The following is a 21,255-nucleotide window of genomic DNA, read 5'->3' as shown; positions in this document are numbered from 1 at the left end:
TTAATATTTCCTACACAACAAGTTTCTAATCAGTCAGCCTAAGGTTTCCTAAAGTGGTGGGTTTGTTTTTTGGTTAAGTTCTAATGCCAAGTACTTGAAAATGTGGAAGTCATAAACTATAGATAAGATGCATAAAGATGCATCTTTTCTTGATATGCAGTTTGGCAAGTGAGGCATTCCTTCATTTCCATTTGAGCAGTCCTATTCCTCATAGCAACTTAAAGAACAAAGGTACAGAAATCTTCTAAGCCAAGGTCTGTATTGGCAAATGTAGAAAGAACTATACTTAAAATGTGTACAACATCTGGAAGAATGCAGACATCTCAGCTGCTCCTTCTTGATCAAACATAGCCAGTAACTCAAGAGCCTTCATCCAACCTGCACGTGTGCTTACCCTCCAGAGATAGAGCAGTTACTTCTACAGCTCAGCCTGTGGAGCTTCATGATGCAATATTAAAAATTCAGAGCTCAAGATCATCTTCTGAAGGAAGATTTCAAGGAAGGGGCACTGATTGCACAGTGGAAAAGGTAAAAACAAGTGTATGATGTTCTCACTTCCATAGGCATAAATTATATCTGAAAGCGAAGTTAAAGTAATATTGCAGCTGTAAAATCATGGATAAAAATTTAGGAATTGTCCATACTAAACCTTTGCCTCCTTATGACCCACTCTGTACTTCCATGATCATGTGTCATTTTCCTGTCAGAGTAATGGATTCATACAAAACCCCTGTTCAGCCCCCAACCATGAATCTGCTGTTTTGCAATTTTCGGGTACTTAGTTTCATAACCCAGATAAGGCTTCTTTATCACATTGCTTGCTCACAATCAAATTTGCATTTCCAGGCTGGAGGTGCATCAGGGACAGCAGTTCAGGGCATCAACATAAAGGAAGCATGCTTACATATAGTGCTACTTGGAGCAGCCATATGTGAGTCAATGTGTTTGATTTTAAATGCATGAAATATTGACATGCTTTGCTCCTCCAGCACCTACTGCTGACTGATCTACGTACAAGCAGGGCCACAGGAGTTACCCTGTCAAGAGTAAGTAACGTATGATGACAACTCAGCAGTCGCCAGCCAAAGAAAGGAGAGAAATGAGCAAGGGGACTAAGAAGGACAATTATTTCAGGCAGAAAAATAAGCAGAGCAAGAAAAAAGGAAAGACATTTAAAACTCGTTTTTCAGGCCCCACAAAAGCTCTGTGTGTACCACAATTGCCTTTTTTTGAGCTCTGAAAGTTAAACTTGTAGAATTCGTAAATTCACAGATGAAACTAAAGATGTTGGGGAGGATAGGGAGGGTGTAGAGAAAGGAACAACAGTAGAGGGATGACACTGTGCTCACCCATTCCCAACAGCACAAACCATAGAACTTGCCTGAATAAACATTTCTACCTGAATTCCTTTTACTGTATTTCATGACAAGATGTTTAGGAACCTGTGCCATTCCTATTTTTTTCTGCCTAACATTGCTTTAATTTGTCTAATTTATAGCACAGTGTTTGATGAATTAAGCAAACAGCTGGTTAAAATTTTAAAAAATACAAAATTTGAGTAATGAAAACACACAAACATAATAGTTTATACAGATGCTTCATCAATTTTCACATACTCTTCCCCTTTTCAGGGTAGGGTTCATGCCCTATCTCAATTCCTGGTCTGCCAACAAAGACATTTATTCTTTTAAAAATTATATATATTTACTGTGACTCGGAAGTAATATATTCTTCACAAGGTTTTGAAAGCAACATTTGCTTCTCATTCCCATGGCTCACACTTGATTGTACTGGCAGGAAGTCAAGAGTCACAAAGCAGCCTCCTGTCTAATCGAAATTAATATACAGTAATAATTGGAAGGGCTCTGGAACAAAACACTGAATAGTGCCAATAAGTAACAAATATCACTCTGAGTGCAATGTGTATGTTTTAGAAAGGGTTGGGAAATGCCATTTTATTCTCTGTGTCAGAGCAGCAGGCTTCTTTTCTGAACAGGAGTAAGAAAAATGCCTGTAATGTCTATCCTTCCCTCCCAGATTGCTGACTCACCAGTGAAGGTGTCAGTGAGGCAGGCAGCAAAAACATATGGAGGGCCTGGGGCAGTGAGAAAATGCAAAACTCTATGCACATGTGAGTGTGCATGTGTAATTAAATGCTCCAAGGAATAAAACTAGAATAATTTTCTTCTGCTTAAAGGACTGGTTGAACTATTTTGTGCATGTATGACATATGCCAGAATGACAGCTCCCAACACTGAGCTGCTCTGTCTCTCCAAAGCGGAAGGGCGAAGTCCTGAGGAAGTGATCCATGACAGGAGAAATGTAGCTGAAGTCACTAGCACCACCAGTGTGCATCAGCCTTGATCTTGAGGAACTTCTACCCACAGCTTAACAAAGAATTAGCAACCTCCACTGAAAAAGAAAAAAGACTTTTTTTCTGATTGCTGAAAAGATGGAAAGGTGCCTCCAAGTTCCCAACAGGCTACAGTCCAAATGACTTAGTGACCAAACTTTGTAAGAAAGCTTATGAAAGTATCCTGATCCTTGATCCTTCTTCCTTCTCAAGGATGTGTGTCCTCTCAGGATGCTAATGATGTAACACAATTTTGTTAAAAATGAGAGTTGATGCAGTGGTAACTGCTACTCAGATGGGACATTCCTCCATGAAAAAGACAAAAAAAAAAAAAAAAAACAAGAAGGAGACTATTAATAAAACGTACCACTCTCTACGAAGGTGCCAAATCTACTTTGTTTGGTTTGCTTGCTTGCTTTTTATTTTCCCAGGAAAATTAAATTAGCTATTTTGAAGTTCTGGATAGAGACTTAGCAGATATTTCAAGAGTTGATTAAATGAACAGCCCTGTGAGTTCTACAGCCTGTATCAAATAACTCACTTCAGCAAACCTTCCAAAGTCACCAATAAGAGATTTGCACCAAGCACAAGGCTGCAATGCACAGCCATGGGTTTGGGAGCAGGACAAATGAAGGAATGAAAGCTGATGACAAATAAATAAATATAGCAATGTGCATGAAGTCCACTTGTTCATTTTCTTCCATGTCTTTCCTTAAAAGCGTGAAAGCTTTCAGAGAAGTCTCTCCAGAAAAAGAAAAATTGAATGAACATACACACAGAAAACCAAACCTACTGACCAACAAAATACACAAACGCCCTCCCAAACCCTATAAAATCAAAAAAACCCCCACCCCCACAAACCACAGTAATTTAGCTAAACCTGCTGACAAACTCTTGGTACTTCTATTTCAAAACACTTAAAAATCATCGTTCAATGTTTTATCCGTTAAATATTACTTTATCTACTTTGAATGCACAAAACCAGAGGCAGGCTTTTACTGGGATCTTGCAACTCCTATTAGGTGAAGAAGAGCATATTAACCACTAAACCACATATATGAGCCTTCACTGAAGAGTAACGAGTCTAACAACACACGAATCGAAAAACCTGCAGCTAGTGTAACACAGCACATCAAGGAAGAGATGTATTAGCTCTTACTGCCAAAATAACAGTGAGGTTTTAGCAAGTCTTTAATGAAACTGTGCTTATGTAATCATGTGATATACTACGTATGTGCATTGTCTCTTCTCTCCCTTTGTCACTGACTTTGGAACCCCAGACCCTATATTTTTAATAAAGCAGTAATTGTCTCAAAGGTATTGAGTTTCTTCACACGTTTTGAAAACAAGCAAGCAAATAAATGACAAGCATTATTACTATCCTTGCCCAAGGAAAGACTGAAGAGCAACTTACTTATTTTCCACTAGAAAATTCTCACAAGAATGATCACGAGTCCTAGCTCCAGGAAAGCTGCAAGTTCCCTTTCCATGAAACTACAGAGTGACTCTAATCACAATACAAAAAGGAAATCCATAAGAAATTTTATTTTCTTAGCTTGCTTTCTCAGTGAAAGGTTTATTTCCAGGTAGCACAGCACTTGAAGGAGCAATATACTCATAACTGTGAAGGAGCTTGTCAACTTGCCCATCATTTTTCCACCCACCCACCAAAATCCTTCAGCTCTCAGACAGGCTTCTGAATTTTTAACCAGTATCTATATGCTGATCATCTTAGGAAAAAAAAAGAAAAAAAAAAAAAAAAGAAAAAATAAAAACAAACGGTCCCCTTTTGAAATCACTTGCCACAGGATATTCTCAAATAACAAAAAACCTCCAAAACATTCTTTTACCTGAGTGAAAACAGGAACATGTTGGTAGCAGCCTGTGAAGTCAAGGAAATGGGCTTATCCCTCTCAATATTATTCTCAACAAAATTAACATTTAATTTCAATTATAATGTATCGTCTTCAGTTAAAGATGCTGCATTTGTTTCCAGGGAGATTTCACTGTATGGGTGGGTACAAAGCGTGAAAGCAAATATTTTTTGATCCTATGTGTGACAAGAAATATTAAAATCCAAAATGAAAATAGGGTTGTTTGGTTTTAATTTTAATTTAAAGTATATTCTTAGAGCAATATGATTTTATATCTCAAACTTTTCAAAAATGTTTTCCATTTATTAATTTTCTTCTCTGAACCAAGATTTTGGGGTCCCTTAAAGTAAAGGTTTTAAATTATGGAATGTGACTGCAGTATTTGCTATGAAAGGGCTAGTTTAATAATATTATTACACTAATTAGATCATAACCTTCAGCTAATTGCTTTTAGTTCTCCATTAATTCAAGTTCTGATTAACTAACAGATGTTCCACTGCAACAAAAATTATTATTAGCTCTTATGTGTTCAAATGTTAAAAGTAAACTCTAAGTCAGACTTCTGGTATTTGCAAACCTCACTTTGATAAAAATTACATTTTTATTCCCCATTTCTCTTTCTCTCAGAACAAGTAATTTTGGCAATGGCAAAACTCCCCAAGATACAGCAGCTAATGCAGCCTATAAGACCACAGCTGGTATGTAGAGTACATGATCAACTGAGTGTCAGAAAAATATGTCTGGAAGACACAAAAGTCCCCTCCTTGCTTTTCCAGTGTTTTTGCATGGCCTAATCAGGACAAAGATTCAACGTGGCAGGGAAGAAATGAAGATTACAGGTAAGACTCCATCTCAGTCAACTCTGATCATCATTCAGTTACATTATTCTGTGATCTAGTTACACTGAAACAAGTTTTATGCAATAGCCGTGTCTCCTCTTTAAATATTCTTCATTTAATAGTAAATAAATAAAGGAGGGATGGTAGGAGATGTACAGAAAGTAGCAATTACAGCAGCAACAAATAGGTTTAGGCACTGCAACTGCAAGCAAAAACATACATCCTCAATTCTCAATTACCATTCTAATTAAAACAATATATGTGAATAAAACTGGACTGATGCTCTAATTAAATGACTTACATGCTACGTTGACTTCAAACACATACACTAGCATTGTTCATAAATAATTAGGATTTAATAATATTTTGAAGGATTATTAAGACTTTTAGATGAGCCTCATTACACTTAATGAGAGCATGGTGTAAAGGACAGTGCTCTCTAAATTAGTATTGCTCCACAGCAGTGCCAATTCTAGAAACAAGCACAACCCCAACCAAAATATGCCTTCATGTACACACATCCCCCACAAAAAAACCCAACATTTTAAAGTAAAAACATTTGGTCCTCTATCACAAAATTTTGATTCCAATTCTGTAAGCTAGAGAAGCATTGCTAGTATTTAAGCATTTTCAGTTAAAATGGAAACTTTATTATTTATTAAAACAAGGTTACTAAACAAAACAAAAATTTAAAAATTTGGGTTAGATCAAGACTTCTTAGAGGGAAAAAGTTTTATTTTTTTCCCCATTTAATAATGAACTACTCTTTCTGCTTTGAATTTCTACAAGAAATATCCAATTTTCCTTTCAGATTGTTTCAATTAGTTCTCACAAGTTTCTCCCAGCTCAACTAAGTCAATTTGAATGCTATAAGCCAGTATAAAAAGATGCCTACAAGAATGAGAGGGAAAATTCAGTACACAGCTATAATATCAGAGCCCAAAGACTGATTTTTAATAGATCTGCTGTGTCACAATAATCTTGTTCATTGGTTTTTAGGAAATATTCTTCTTATAGAAGATAAAATGTTGGAATGGTATATCGGAAACACTTCCAGCTCCAGCAAGAGCAGCATTTTTAATTCAACATTTTATCTTTCTTTCAAATCCCATATACTGGGAAATTTTAAAACTGCTGTATATGTTGGGAAACAGTAACATTTTCACTAAGGCCTTCAAGTTCAATCTTAACTGCCACAAGAGCTTTGGAAACTTTGGTGAAAAAACAGAACAGGAAACTCTGGACAAGTTTTATGGTACACAGTTGTTCAGAGTGGCCTTTCATTTCCCTGCTTGGCTTCCTCTCTAGTTTTCAGGATTCCAGAACGAAAGGAGGAGACAAATAAGGCTGCAAGGAGCCACATTTCACCTCACTTGCTGTACTCCTATTGTTGTGTCCAGCTGGCTGCACTGGCCAGGTGTTAAGATGAACCTGTTCAATGTATAGAACTGACATTTTGGATAAATGCTGCCCAAAGCTCTGTCTCTGGACCTTTACAGAGCTAAAAATTCTGCTCATTACTTTGCCTCATTATTTCTGTTCTTGGTTGTGACTAGGCAAGAATTATTTCTTCCAAGTTTCTAATTTTATAAATACAGGAAAGCATTCACAAGCTCAGGATGATTGCTAGAACAGTAGAGTTTATCCAGGTCAAATATGAACAGATACTAAATCCAATGGTGGTTTTATTTCATGCTAAAATATAAGAAAAATAATACTGTATAGGAGTAGACATCGGTGTAGAAAAAATAGTTGTATAGTGACACTTATAAGTGTAACAGTGTATGACAGTTGGAATGCAGTCTATGCCTGTCCCTAGAAATATGAAACCTAAAGTAGGCAACATAAGTTTGCATCCAAAACAAACAGCAGAAGAAGATAAAGATCTAATCTCTGGGAAGAGCACGATGCTCTTTCATCATTTAAATCAGAAGTAATTTTATTGAGGCTTAAAAAACACTCACAGGCTTCCTGGAAAACATGTTTTAAGACTGATTCCAGGCTGTGGTTATTTGAAAAGAAAAAAACCAACCAAACAAACAGCTCAGATATTCCAACTTCAGATACATCCATTCCCTCGTGAATCAAACACAAAATGCTCACAGGTAATTCAATTAATGGTGCAGGAAACTGGGATAAAAACGCAACTTGAATTATTCCCAGAATCTGAGCAACAAAAAGTAACCTTCTCACAGAAATACAGAGATGATCGGAGGCTTCTCATTGTTAAAAAATAATTAATTATGAAATTCGGGAAGGGCAACTGTAATACAATATCACACTAGCCTAAATTTTCAAGGCAGTTAGGGATTAAAGTTCCCAATAGTGAATAAAATAAATATTTACCATCTTTAAATCAGGTGATTTAAAGAACAGAGATATCAAAATAACTGGGAATTTTTAACATATGTTAAATGGGACACCACAAAAAATGTGAAAAGGAGTAGTCCAAATTTACTTTCTGTTGGTGAGATTTAAACTGGAATGCTTGAACACTGGGAAAGGATTACAATACATGGAGAAGACATTGAAAAGCAGGGAGCACAAATCAACTGTACTCTTACTAAGATAGGACAGAACCTCCAAGAAGACATTGGAAAGACCAAGTCATGGTAAACAAAGCCATGCTGAGAAAACACCCATATGTTCTCTCTTGTAATCAGAAGGTGACAGCAGGAAACAATTTGCATCTATTGCAGGATAATATTTTTTTCATCATGAAAGGGGGAATGGAGTGATATATAGCAAAACTAGCCAGAGAAAGTCCAAATACCTTTCAATGTTGTGTTCAAAATGTTTACCAAAGAAAATTAAAACAAATTAAAGAGAAGACAAACCCACTCAACTTCCTTGGTCCCCTCCTGTCTTCCCCTTACTCATCTTCATTTATTTGACAGTTTGTTCCCATCAGGTTGGTGACTTTCCTCATGGTCTCAAATGACCCTTTTCACATTGCAAAAGAATAGTCATCTCAGTTTTGCATTTGCATTTATTCTTTATCTTTATTAATGCATTTAGTTCAAGAAAGACATATTGTGACTACTTTTTTTGATATATTATTACTTTTCCATTTGTGAGAGAACTTTTTATTCAGGAAATTAAAGCCAGCTTCAAAAGGGACAAACTAACATCCCACAGCGGTTACAATTTGGGGGAAAATGACAAATCATAGTTCTATTGTCAAGGATCTCTTATCCAGAGCTGAGTGAAATGTTGAGCAAGAACCACACATTCACTGCTACTTGGTGTCTACTGGATCATTAAACAAAGGAGAAATTTGGCAGCTACATATGATGAACTCTGGCAATCCACACAGCAAGAAAGTGTTCCAGCTCTATCCCCTAGTCATCTGTCAGACTGCCCTGTGTGCAGCTTGTGTTTTCCAAAGGGCGTTTTGTTGAAAATGCCTCCTTTCCTTACATATACCTAGCTGGTCCCTTTTAGGGTCGTTACAAGGCATTGAGTTTTCTCCACTCCAAAGTGAAAGAAATACAGGAAAACCTTGCTTACCAACCCACCCAAAGTACTGAGCAACTGGTTTGGGGACCTGAAAAGTCTAAGCTATAAAAAGCAGAAACTCTTTCTCTCCTGCTGCAGGTATATGCTCAGGTTATATCATGCTGCTTATGTTTAAGTCCTAAGATTCCAGCACTGCTGATCTTTTGAGGGCTTGTCCTCTCCAGAACTGGTCTCACATGCCATCTTGTAAGGTAGCCAGAGTACTTAATGATTTGCTCTGGGAAGACTTATTTTGAGACCTTCTCTTGTTCTCACCAAGGGTCCCATATAGTATTCAGAAATCATTCTGAAAAATTAATCTGAACCTACTAAGACACTCTTCAACAAAGCAATTCATCATAACTCCTCTTCAGCCTTATGCAATGAGCACAAGATAGATTTTCAGACAGAACATAAAGCACAATATTCAGTGAGGTGTGCAGATCGCCCCTCTCAGTTCTGATTACTGAATGAGACAGTCTAGGGCTAATTTCTGGGGAGAGTGAGTGTCTTGGTTTGAAAGACAGGTATGTTCTAAGGAAAGACGAGAACTCCTTTCCTGAGATGCAGAGTGCAACCCCCTCCCTTTTAATTATTTTAGTTTTAAATCAGAGGCTGTCAAGCAGGAGATATGGGGATAGGAATAACAGTTCTTTACTGATATCTAACAAAGCAAAATAGCAGAAAACAATAACAGCTATAAAAATTGACAACAAAACAGAACAGTATAACTCAGTTCCAATCCCTTTCTGGCCACAGGCTGTCTTCCTGCTCTCAGTTACCGGTGCTGGGGGCAGGGCAGGTCCCACGCAGTCGAAGAGGGCTGGAGTGATGGCGGCAGCGGCCCAGGGGTGAGAGGGATGGGGGAGCGGCTCCCCCCTCACGGTGTCGGTCGTGGTGCTCAGCAGGGTGTCTGGAGGTAGTAGGATGAGGTGGGAGAGCAGCAGAGCGATGTCCAACGGCAGGGAGCGTGGATCTCGGCGCTGGGATGGCAGGGGAGATGCCAGATTGGAGCACGGGCTGTCTTCCCACTCCACGAGCCAAGCGAGAGAGTTCCAACCCACTCCAGACCCCCGTCCCACCTTTCCTCTTCCGGTCTCTCCCCCCCTCCACCCACTCCCCTGCGAGAGAACATTATTGCTTTTAAGGTGTAGCCACAACTGCTTAGCATAACAATGGAAGAAATTCCACAGAAAGAAAAGGGAACGATTCAACCCCCAACAGTGAGAGAGAATAAAAAAAATCACATGAAATCAGGTATGGATAATCAAAACCTCAAAAGTGATTGCTAAAAGAACTAGATTGAAATAGTGAACATCATTATAGGAAATGGTAACAGATAACAGATAAATTTTTAAACATCTGGTCATAGTTGGTCAATTAAAATTTCTAGTATGAATTGATATGGCCCAAATTTTAAGCAAATAACCAATTATCAGTATTTTCTTCCTCACTCCTCCAAAACAGCCTAATGTTGTCATCAACCCAGAAGCAATGCAAGGCAACCCTTTGTTAGATCTTGTCTGCTCCTTCAGACAAGAGATCACTCAAGTTCTAACCCAAGAACAGTTTGTCAGGAAAATTAATCCACAAACACCAGAGGTTTATGTCCAAAAAGGAGACAGAGGAGTCCTTTTTGCTTTATTCGAATAAAGGGAGAGGCCATGGGACATTCCCCTGCGATCTCTCAAATTTTTGGAGGACACAGCCTCCTTTTTATCCTATTTTCCCGGCCGCATTTCCCTCTCTCTTTCCCCATTGGCTTAGGTACTTGAGAGGCACAGACTTCCCGGAACGCCTGATACCTGAAATTCCCCTCTAATGTATAACCCTCCCTTTTAATTTTTAATTCTTATAGAATTCATAGTTTTCCCCCCGTTGCTTCTTTCATCTTTCGATATCCAATTTCATTTATCAGCAGCCCTACAGTTTGTTTGTAAAGGCAAATATCTCTTTCTATTCATCAATCAGTGGAATCCATCCCATTGTTTCTTTTATCTCTCAGTGCTAGCCTTATCTACAGGCTGATCCACAACTCATTTGTAAAGACAAATTCAACATTCCTCTCAGTTTATTTGATATGTAAGAGCACCAAACTTCTCTTGCCTTTTATATTGATTTATTTACCTACTCATTTTAGTGCTTAGACTCAACACTAAATAAAACCAGAGACTTTTGTAAGATTCAGATCTTCCAGTTCAATGCTGTGGATCAAACAAGTTCCAACAATGTTTGGAGAGCATCCAAATATTTGGTTATCAAACTATGGAAGTTGGGGGTTGCCTTGGGTGACTACTACATTGCAAATTTCTAACAAGCTGAGACAGAATGATCCTTTTTCTTTGCTTTGATTAAATAATAAGTAATTTTAAAATATAGGATTTAGAGTTATTAAGTTGGTAAGAAATAGATAATCCATGTTTTAGCAGTATCATTCATAATGGCCTACATTTTTTGGGCACTTTTTATGCTGATGACTCTCCTGTAATCAATGTATCTGTGCAAATTTATGTTGGCAGAAACTGGCCCAAGATTGCAGATAAGCATTAGTCAGAATAAAAGTTTCAAGTATCTTTGGGGAGGGCAAAATTAATGCAACATTTACACCTGTAATTAACCTCTAGAATTTATACAGAGTGAGATAAACTTCAGGTTCTCTCTAACCAGTGCAGAATAAAGCTATTTCCTTCCAACATACTGCCATTGTTTCCAAAACAAAAATACTTTTGTTAAAATTTAATTCATTTTTAAAGGCTTACTCAGTTTTAAGGAAATTTCATCTTTGTAGCCTGAAGACAGAAAGGAATAGAAAAGAAAAATCAGTGCAATACTATTGAGTCATTATATTTGAATGCTCTTGCTTGTTTACAGTTCTTAATTTATTTTGGTCACACACAAGATGGATGGGAATGTCACAAGCCACCTACAAGTATTTTAAGCTTTCTAAAAAACAGCTGCCTTCAAAAGGGATTTCAAAGGATATTTCACTAAACTATGCTCAGTTCCAATAGGCTGATACTGCAGGCTACTGTATTACCTACTGATCTCTCTTAAGTCAATGAGAGATGCAGGTGCCAAAAACATCTCAAGACCTGCCTTAAGTTTTAGCTTTCATATTTTCCAGATGTGTACTGCATTTGTGTATAACTATGAACTTCATATAAAGTGTTACCAAGTTCTCTTCACAGTTTAGTTAGACAAAATCCTTTACCAGCCTGAGAGCCAAGGACACTGTTGCAGCTTTGGGCCCAAAACGTAAAAACAACAAATTGAGGAGAGCAATCTGGGAGTATGGGACTTCATAACCTGAAGCTGTGATTGGGCAATTAACCCCAGTATATAAATGGACAAAAACTCATAAAAGTGTGAAAACTTGTGACCCAGTGTCCATCTTGGGTGGAGCCATGGCCGAGCTTTTGTACTGCCTAAGGTGTATCCTTTGAAGGTCTTTATAATAAATGCCTACTTTATTCCTTTAACACTGTTTAGCCTCTGTTCTAGGTAGCCACTCAAGGCATTACTGGCTCAACAAAGAATCCACAATATGCCGTTAAAAGGCCACCATCTACCACTCACCACTCATTGCTTTCCCACAGTGAGGGAAAACTTCAACTTGCATCGCAGTTTTGCTCAAACCAGAAAGAAGATGTTTGTTTGTATACCTCAGTTAATGTAAGATCAATGTCAATCCTTTGGGTATCTACCCAGTCAATAACTTGTATTCAGTTTTGATTTCTAAAATACAACACTGTGCTATTTAGAAATACATTTTTTATTAAAAGAAGTCACAAATATGTTTCCCTAGTTGAAAACATATGTGGGCCTCGTGCCCACAGTTACTTTTGTACTAAAGAAATCATGACAAGACATCATGCACTGAAGCTTGAAGCAGCAACTTTCAAAAAATGACTGTAAAAGTATCACTTAAATTATGATTATCTGTAAAATGATATGGTCCAAATTTAGCTCAGACTCCCTCCAAAAAAATCATGCTTCTTATATTTCTTTAAACGCACTGCTGTCTGAAATATTTGAAAATTTTTTCAGCATCTGACTTCTATTTGCTTAGGATACATATATATGCATGAAGCATGTTCACAAATCTACAAAGATTTTCCTTTTTCAAGTGTATCTGAAATGCAGAGAGACTATCATATTGCATGTATTTGTCCTAGGATGCCTTGCTTTCACAGGTCCTATGGGGAGATTATTTTAAGAGTATATGTGGTATTTGAATCTGTAGCATTCAAGATGTTTTGTGTAAAGATAAAAGCACATTTGATTGGCATGGGCTAAGGTAGAAACAGTATTTTTCTTCACACATATGAAGAAAGCTCATTTTATCTTTCAAAAATAAGATAAATCAGAATTAAATACTAAGATAAACACTAATAGCATGGTAACTATGACATCCTTGAATCTCTCTCTCTTATCAGGCCATTAGTTAAGGACATAAACCGGATGTTACCCATGTCTAAAGCTGAGGAGACTTATTTTTGCCAATATATGAGGGAATACCAATTGCTTCTGCAGAAGTGACAATTTTAACATACCTAGCAGATCCCTGTGTGAAAGACCACTCTTACATCTCTCCCAAATGCAAGCAACGTTTATTGAAATTTAACTTGTAGGATATTCTCATTATAAAATCTAGACAAAGAAGCAGTAGCATGCTCTATAAGGATGCCCTGTATTACTCTTCACATAAACAATTGCTTGGTAGTCAGTCTTTGCTACAAAGAAAACAAATATCAAGCACTATGTTATCTGTAGCTTCCTGAAGTTAATCAGAATTCCATTTGTGCTTGGTTCACGTCACAGGATAGCCATTACCTATAAGATCAGTATGTTTACATCGAATTAAAAAAAAATAAAATTCTATTTACAGCCATACATACACCCACACAAATAAACTCATAAAAATTCACAAAAGAGAAGAAAGGCCCTGTTCCTGGTTTGGAGAGCCCCAGCTGAGCTGGTAAGAGGGGTTGCAAATTGAACGAAATAATAACATCTTCTTTTCACTCTTCTTTTCATCTCACTTCTCAAAATGGAGAATCAGCTGCAGGGCTAGGATGCAGCAGAGAGAAATACAGAACTACATCCACTCTATATAGCCCAATAAGTAGTGGGAATGAGGGGGCAGGGGAAAAAGAGAGAGAAAGAACAGAAGTTTTTGCTCACTGAGCAAAAGGGGAATACTTATCTTTCCCAGCATCATTTTCAGAAAGTTTCCCAGCAACTGGTTAAGATCTCTGAAACTCAAGTCCTTTCTTTTTCTTACTCCTCCTTTCTTCCCCTCCTACAATGTGGAAGGGTGGAAAGGCTCATTTTACCCTCACCAGGTGCCCAAATGATCTCCTGAAACAGAACTCAGGACCCCAAAGCTATTTCCACATCTCCTTAATACCTTCACCCTTGGTTGCAAATCAGAAGGACCTGCGGCTGTCTGAAGGGTTTTCCCTTGGGCTCCTGCACTTCTCCAAGCTGAGCAATGTTCTAGTTACATTAGGACAAAAAAAACGAGCAAGGAAGCCTCAAGAAAGATAACTCCACTGTTTGATGTCCCAGGCCGGGCAGTGCAAAGAGGACAGATTCTATTACCCAAACCCATGAGGCAGGCAGATCATATCCCACATTGGACTACTTCACTAGTGTTAAAAGGAAAAGTGAACTTCAAGAAAGCCAATCCTAGGAAAAGAAATCTAGGGAAGAACAAGATAGGAGTAGAGACAGCCAAAATAGACTGAGGCTTTTGATTTTGTTTTGGCAGGGGTTTCTTAAATTTATTTCTTAGTTTTTCATCAGACTTCTCAATGATGATTATTTGTTCATCTCCAATCACCAGCTATGCAGCATCTTAATTCATTACTGTTTTAGATTCCGCCAATTCTGCTCATTCTCTACTGCTCACCTCCAGCTCCCTCACCCTTCAACCCTTTATTTTCCTCTGAAATATATTCCCTCCTATTTAAATTTGTTGTCATTATTTTTCTCAGAGCATCTTAATTTTCTGCCATTTAGCAACATGCTACAGACTCCACGGTGCATGAAGTGTTTGCAACTTTGTCCTTTAGGGTGGCCAAGCACATCAACTGTTCCTTAGGCACTGCTCTCAAACACCATAAAAACAAATGCCACCCACAGGGCTCTCTTAACAAGCACTGTATTCAAAACAGCCTTTGACATGCTGACAGTAGAGTGTCTCTGAAAACGTCCCTATTTGCTTGCATCATACTTGACTAATGGAGCTGCTCTTCATGAAGAATGACATTTTGAGTGATGGAACCAAAGCTCCCCGGGAATTCAGTTACTTCTAAACAAATTGTTTAATTTGCCAGAAGCGTTTTTCTTCAACTTTTTTAACATGAAAAAAGGAAACATTTTGAAATGAAAGTATCTTGGAAAAAAAAAGAAAGAGGTTAAGACAAAATGGTTAAATAACTGCAGAATAAAATGTTTCACTTCATTAGGCAACGGATTTCAACTCAGTCCAAATTGGGTTGGGGGGAAGAGACAGGAGATCAGGGAAGTGAGCAGAGAGATGCAATACCAAGTGAGGGAAAGTGAGACACCCATCTTAGAAGACATTCCTTTAGATTATTCTTAATATCTTCTCTGGAGAGCTCTCTAGATCTGTTATCCAGAAACAACTTTGCCCCCATAACAATTCAGATCTCTGTAATATGAATATTTTACATCAGTTACATGCTGTCCTCGATATCCTGTTTATCTATTATCCTCTAAATACCAAAAGCTTTGGGAAGGAGATGATGAAAGTTCACAGATTGGGCTTATCTCAAAAGATAGTTTCAGATGCCAGTTCAAGGTCTTGACTTTATTCTTCAAAGCAATTAGCAGATGAGCCTCTGCTACCTTGGAGACCAAATTGCTATCTATACTTTTCCTGAACAGTTGTGCTTCTTTGGGACAATGCTGATCACAAAACCCAGACCAAGCTTCACAAGAGCTGGAGCAAAACATTTTCTGTTATAGGAATAGGGTATGAAACAAGCCTACATGGGAGAGCTTCACTCTCCTTTGTACCACTTTAAGCCTTTTGCTACAGAAACATCATAATGGAAATGTGGAGACCAGTGCCAAGGGATGCCCATAAACCTGGGACAATGGTACCCAAGACCAGTAACTACAAATAGCATCATAGCAGAAAACACAGTTTGCTGTCCAACCTTCCCAGGTAGGCTGTGCCCTCCCTCCAGGGAAAGGAGGTCAGACCATAGGAAAGAAACACTAGGACTGTAACAGCCAAAGAGAATAAACACAAAACTAAATGAAAAATTTCCACTGAAGCTTTTACAGAGGTGATACTCCCTGCCTACTTAAGGATTCTGGATGAACCTTAGGAAGAGTGCCATGGGATGAGAGAGAAGCAGGGAGGAAGAAGTACTGCTGTTAATTTGGCATTCATTTGAAGGAGCTGAATGGGAGCCAGAAGTAGTATAGGTGGCATCTCAATTCCCCTTCCTTTAGAAAAAAATAAAAATTAATACAGTAACGTTTTGTTTCCATTAAGGCATTTTTAGCTGTGAAGTAAGGACAGTTAAGAACAGTAGTTAAAACTGCAGCTTTTAGATGACAGTTCTGAAAGCCATTTCACAAAGTGATGGCTAATGATATGCACACATAGTTTCTTCAGAATCAAAAATAGCTGCTGGGTAGTAGGGATGCAGAAGGTTGTTGTGAGGCATCCTAGGGAAGGACACTAAGCAACACAAAATAGACAATATGTTGTCTTTGCACAGGACAGGAAGGAAGAGTGGAGTTTATAAAAAATTATATATTCTGTTTTGTTCTTTGTACTGAATACTAGCTCTAAGACTCCTCTGCTACACAGCATTCCAGGCAGCTGACTAGTTTTCAAACACCTGAATAAAAGTCAGTCTGACAGCCATCAAGGCTTCAAATCTGGAATTTTGACTGCATCTCAAACAATGATTAATCTCATTAAATAAGTAGCACAGGAACCTGCAAGGTACACAGATGGGAAAAAAAACTGTGGTGGCAGTTTTGGAGTTTGCTACCTTGTGTAAAAATGCAGTCTGTGTTTAAGAGCAACATTTTGTTCTGACTAGGAAATCCGTCAAAACCACAAGCAATGATCTTCAAGAACAGCTAGCAGGAAAAATTGGGCAAGAAAAATGACCCAGCACAAAATACTGCTGGAACATTGCCACATTAAAAACATCATGTTCAGATAAGATATGAAGAACCTCGAGGCACATTAAAAATCTGCAATATGAGTTCCTGTGGTAAGATACTCTTTCTAAAACTGCAGTACTCAGTTCTTTTGCACTATGTTCATTTACTCTGATTCCCAGTGGCTGAATCCTAGGACACCACAAGAGAATAGAATGCAAATGTCTTGCGGGGAGAAGGTGAAGAGGGAAAGGAAGTAGCTCTCAAAACACAACAGGCATTAATCTAAATAATTTTTTATAACAGACTAAGTATTTGGGCTCAGTGCATACCCATGACAGAATGTGGTTGACTGATTTAGTGCAACAGGAGAGGGGCCTACATAGTTTAAGAGACTGATGTTTCTCAGAGCTAGAAAGAGGTAGAAACTCTACCAAAGTCCAGTGGGTCCTGAAGCACATGGAATCAGGTATTGGCAGTACTGCACTGCTTTATCAAGACCCTCTTTCTTGCAGCTTCCATGCTCAGTTTCCCAATCTACAACACTTTGTCTTTGGCCAATTCTGTTTATTCCCAACTCTGCTGCAGTCAAAACTGTGGCAGTTCTGTTTAATCCCACCTCTCTGCAAGATCAAACAAAGAACAGCATGAAGTAGTAGAACCCAAATTTTACACCAGTCTGATGACACTTTCCAACACAAGTGCATTAGTTCTAAGTGCTAGCACAGAGGCTTTCATCTTCTCCATTTCATCTTCTGTGAGGAAGAATCCTTCAAGGAAGAATGATCCCAGAATTACAGAATATTCTGCATTGGAAGGGACCTACAAGGATCTTCGAGTCTAGCTCTTAAATGAATGGCCTATAAGGGGATCAAACCCACAGTCTTGTGTTATTAGCACCCTGTTCTAATCAATGAAGCCAATCAGAGGTACTGGTTGATGTCTTTAAAAACAAAACAAAAAAACAAGGCTGAAATACATCACACTCATCGTTGAATAATTTCTTTTTCTGCATGCCTCACGTCCTTACAAAGCTTATGTCGACGCAGTAATCTCTCACCCTATGACTCTGTGACATAACCATCTCTTACCCTCCCATAGCTGCAGTGACGTGGCAAGAGTGTCAACAAAAACACATATCCATCATGAGTATGATTGACATATTGATGAATGACAAGTTTAGTAAAATACTTTGGGTGGTACTGTGTCAACACAAGGTGTTCCAGATTCATCTGAACTTTCTGATATTCATCAGTTCCCTCAGCTCCTATTAATTTTAATGGCAAGCAGCACTTCATAAACAAGGTCTGCAAGACCATAAATTGCCATTCCAGTTAATTATCAGTTCTGCCAAGAGCAGTAGCTGATATTGCCAATCCATATGCACAGTTATAATAGTTGTTATGCTGCTTTAGCCATGGTTGGGATATGGAACTTTGGGCTTAGGGAGAGGGATAAAGTTCCAGAATGATTCCTTCCATTTCATTTGGTGTGCATCATTGTAGTTGAAAAGTAACAATCAAGCCTGCATATAAACACTAAGCACTCAAGATATTTCACTTGGCCAAATTTACAGAGCTGCTGACATTGCAAGTGCCTGTAGTTAAAAGCCAGCTGCAACATACAAAGCAGAGAAAGGAGTATGAGAGCATCTATAGACAATTTATAAAGTGAACAACGAAAAAGCAGGGGAGATACAGGAGAGAGGGATTTTCCTTGATTCTCTGCAGGATTTATTAAATCCTTATCTTTATTATTTACTTACACTCCATTTACAGTTCGTGAATTCTATCAGGCAGTCACACCCAATATCTCTGTCCTATTTTTCAACACAATTATGAATAGATACCTGAGTCAGTCTAAACTCTATGGCAAAAAAAGAAGTGAATAAACACCCTACCATATAGTAAGAGAATTTAAATGCTAATTGGTAGCCATACATACTGTTGGAATAAGAGCTCCTAAAAATCCTTGATTATGTTATCTAGCCAGAAGTCTAATAATCCAAACATAAAAATATATGTAAGGTGACCATCTATCTTATTCTATAAAAGGGTGTTTCAACTATCAGAGTGTAAAAGTGGACCAAAATTCTGAATTTCTACTTGTGGGAAACTTCAAAACAAACAAAAAATTTTCGTTTGTGTGAATGTATGAAATGGCAGTTCTGAACAGAAAACTGTGCTGATCTTTCAGAACCTCAAATTATTTCTTCCACATTTGGCAGGGATTCCCATTATTTCACAACAAATAAGTTGTACTGTATGATTACATATTACTATTATTGACGTCAGTACATGGGTGTTCCATTATTTTCAATATTCTCTAGGGAAATTAGTAATTAGTACTGTTTGAAGAATCTAAATTTTTTCCTATTAAATTGTTTGACACAAAAACATGTAAAATAATATTCCTATATCTATAGCAGCAGACAATACATTGTGAACAAAACATGTTTCAGAAGTTTGTGAATTTTTGTTTGGGAAGTTTCATGTTTTTTTTTTCCTCTAATCCATAATTAACACACATAAAATGTTGTCAGGAAAATGAATACCTACAAAATAAACATTTGCTTAGACAAGGCCAGTACCTAAATAATTCCAACAGCTATATACCAGTGAGCAATGAAAGCAGAGATGCAATCACAGTGAACAGAGGTGAGACATCTCAGCAGATGCTAATAGACACTGGGCAGAAGGAATTCTCAGGCACTTTGCAGATCAGGGGGAAGACATCAATTCTGCATGCATGTTCCAAGACCTCCCCTTCTTTCAATAACCACTTATCCAACCAGGCTAATTTCCAAAATGCTGAAAGAAGATAAACTCTGAAACTACATGCCACTAAATGTCTTTCTAGTTATATGCAAGCTGCCACCTCCTCAACTTGCTTCAAAACATATTCACAAGAGCAGTACAGTACATAAGATTGGGTAAATGACCATAAATGCTCAGGTAGAGCTTCTACTCATGTTAAAGGTTTAAGCAGCAAAGGGATAAAAGCCCAAAGCTTAGATCTTTAGCCAAAGTCTCTACTTGATTTGTACAACACTGGTTCAGCACAAACTAAAATCCCATCCCTCCCTCGATGCTACTCTGCAAATGAGGCACAAAAAACAGAGGTAGTTAATGAATATGATGCATTATTTTCTGTCCGGAGTCAGCACAATGTTGCTTGGCACAGGTGCATATTAACAATGATGAATCTGAAAAGTTCACTTTGATTAATTACTCTGATTTTCACATTCACCACCTCATACAAAGGGAAGGCGGATGACAATGTTGGAAATATTTTTCCCTTTACCCCCTGGATATTTTGTGCTTTTTTAAAGGAAGCCAACAAAAACTAAAACCCTGTTTCTCAGCATCTATTTTTAGGTACAATTTTTTGTGGCTTAGAAGAGGAGTCAGATTGTCTTAAAACATAGCTCCAAGGAAGGCAAAGAAGAATTAGGAAAGCTTCTGAAGCAGTCAAGCAGTTGTTGAAAGAAAACAATTTCCTCATTGAGCAGGGATGTGTAGACACAATTATTGCCAACACCCTTAATATTCTTCAGAGAAGTAGACGTTTTTCAAGTCTCAGGCCAAGAGTATGAGGTGTAGCTGATAAGCATTTATACTGAAACACTTTTCCAGAAGCCTAAGACTTAAACAGTGTCCTTAAAGGGCTCGGATTCCAGGGAACTCTACATCAGATCTGATCCACCATGGGTTCACCAGATGCATCTCCTGAGTGATATCAAGACAGTTCAAAATTGTAACATGTTCTATCGTAGTTTCCACAAAAAAAGGTTTTCAGTATGTAAGCTAATAATTATGAAACTGCAGCCAAAACTTAGACCTGCAAATCCATGGCCTGTACAACACAGTTTGAGTCTAGAAATCAGATCTTTCGACTCAAATGTTTCTGAATTCAAGGTCATCTACATCTGGGTCTGTGGTCACACTGACATCCTCTATATATAATGAAGAAACCTTTCCATCCTGCATGGAATAAACCAACAATGGCTCCCCAAATATCACGTTCAAGTTTAAAATAAACAATCCACCAGAGTAAAACAAATGTGACATTAAACATAAATAAAAACACAGATGGAAAGCATGCTTGCTTGAAAATTACCAGCACCAACTAAGTATCCTTAAATAAATAAATGTGGTTTTCTCATACTTTGTGCCATCCAGGCCAGCCAATTCAACCACAAGAAGATAGTGAAACTGACAGTACCATTTTTTAAGCAAAGTTACTTAGCTACAAGTATCAGAGAATCCTTGCTGTTGGATCACATCAGGTCCAACTAGACACTTTGGAGGAGGATGTATTTTGATTTCCACCATCAGCAAAAGGGAAAGTGAGCTAGACACAACTAAATTATTTTCTAAAATTGCAGGAGGAATTGCATAGTATATATGATAACATATAGACAATATCACCCAGGCAATCCACTCTAATTAGTTTCTTTGGAGCAGATTACTTTCAGTAGACTCACAAAAATTGAACTTGATTCACTGGAGATACTCTGGGTTCAGTTATTAGC

Source organism: Sturnus vulgaris, chromosome 1 (genome assembly GCF_052056855.1).
Source record: "Sturnus vulgaris isolate bStuVul1 chromosome 1, bStuVul1.hap1, whole genome shotgun sequence".
NCBI classification, from domain to species: domain Eukaryota; kingdom Metazoa; phylum Chordata; class Aves; order Passeriformes; family Sturnidae; genus Sturnus; species Sturnus vulgaris.
This window is presented reverse-complemented; position numbering follows the sequence as displayed.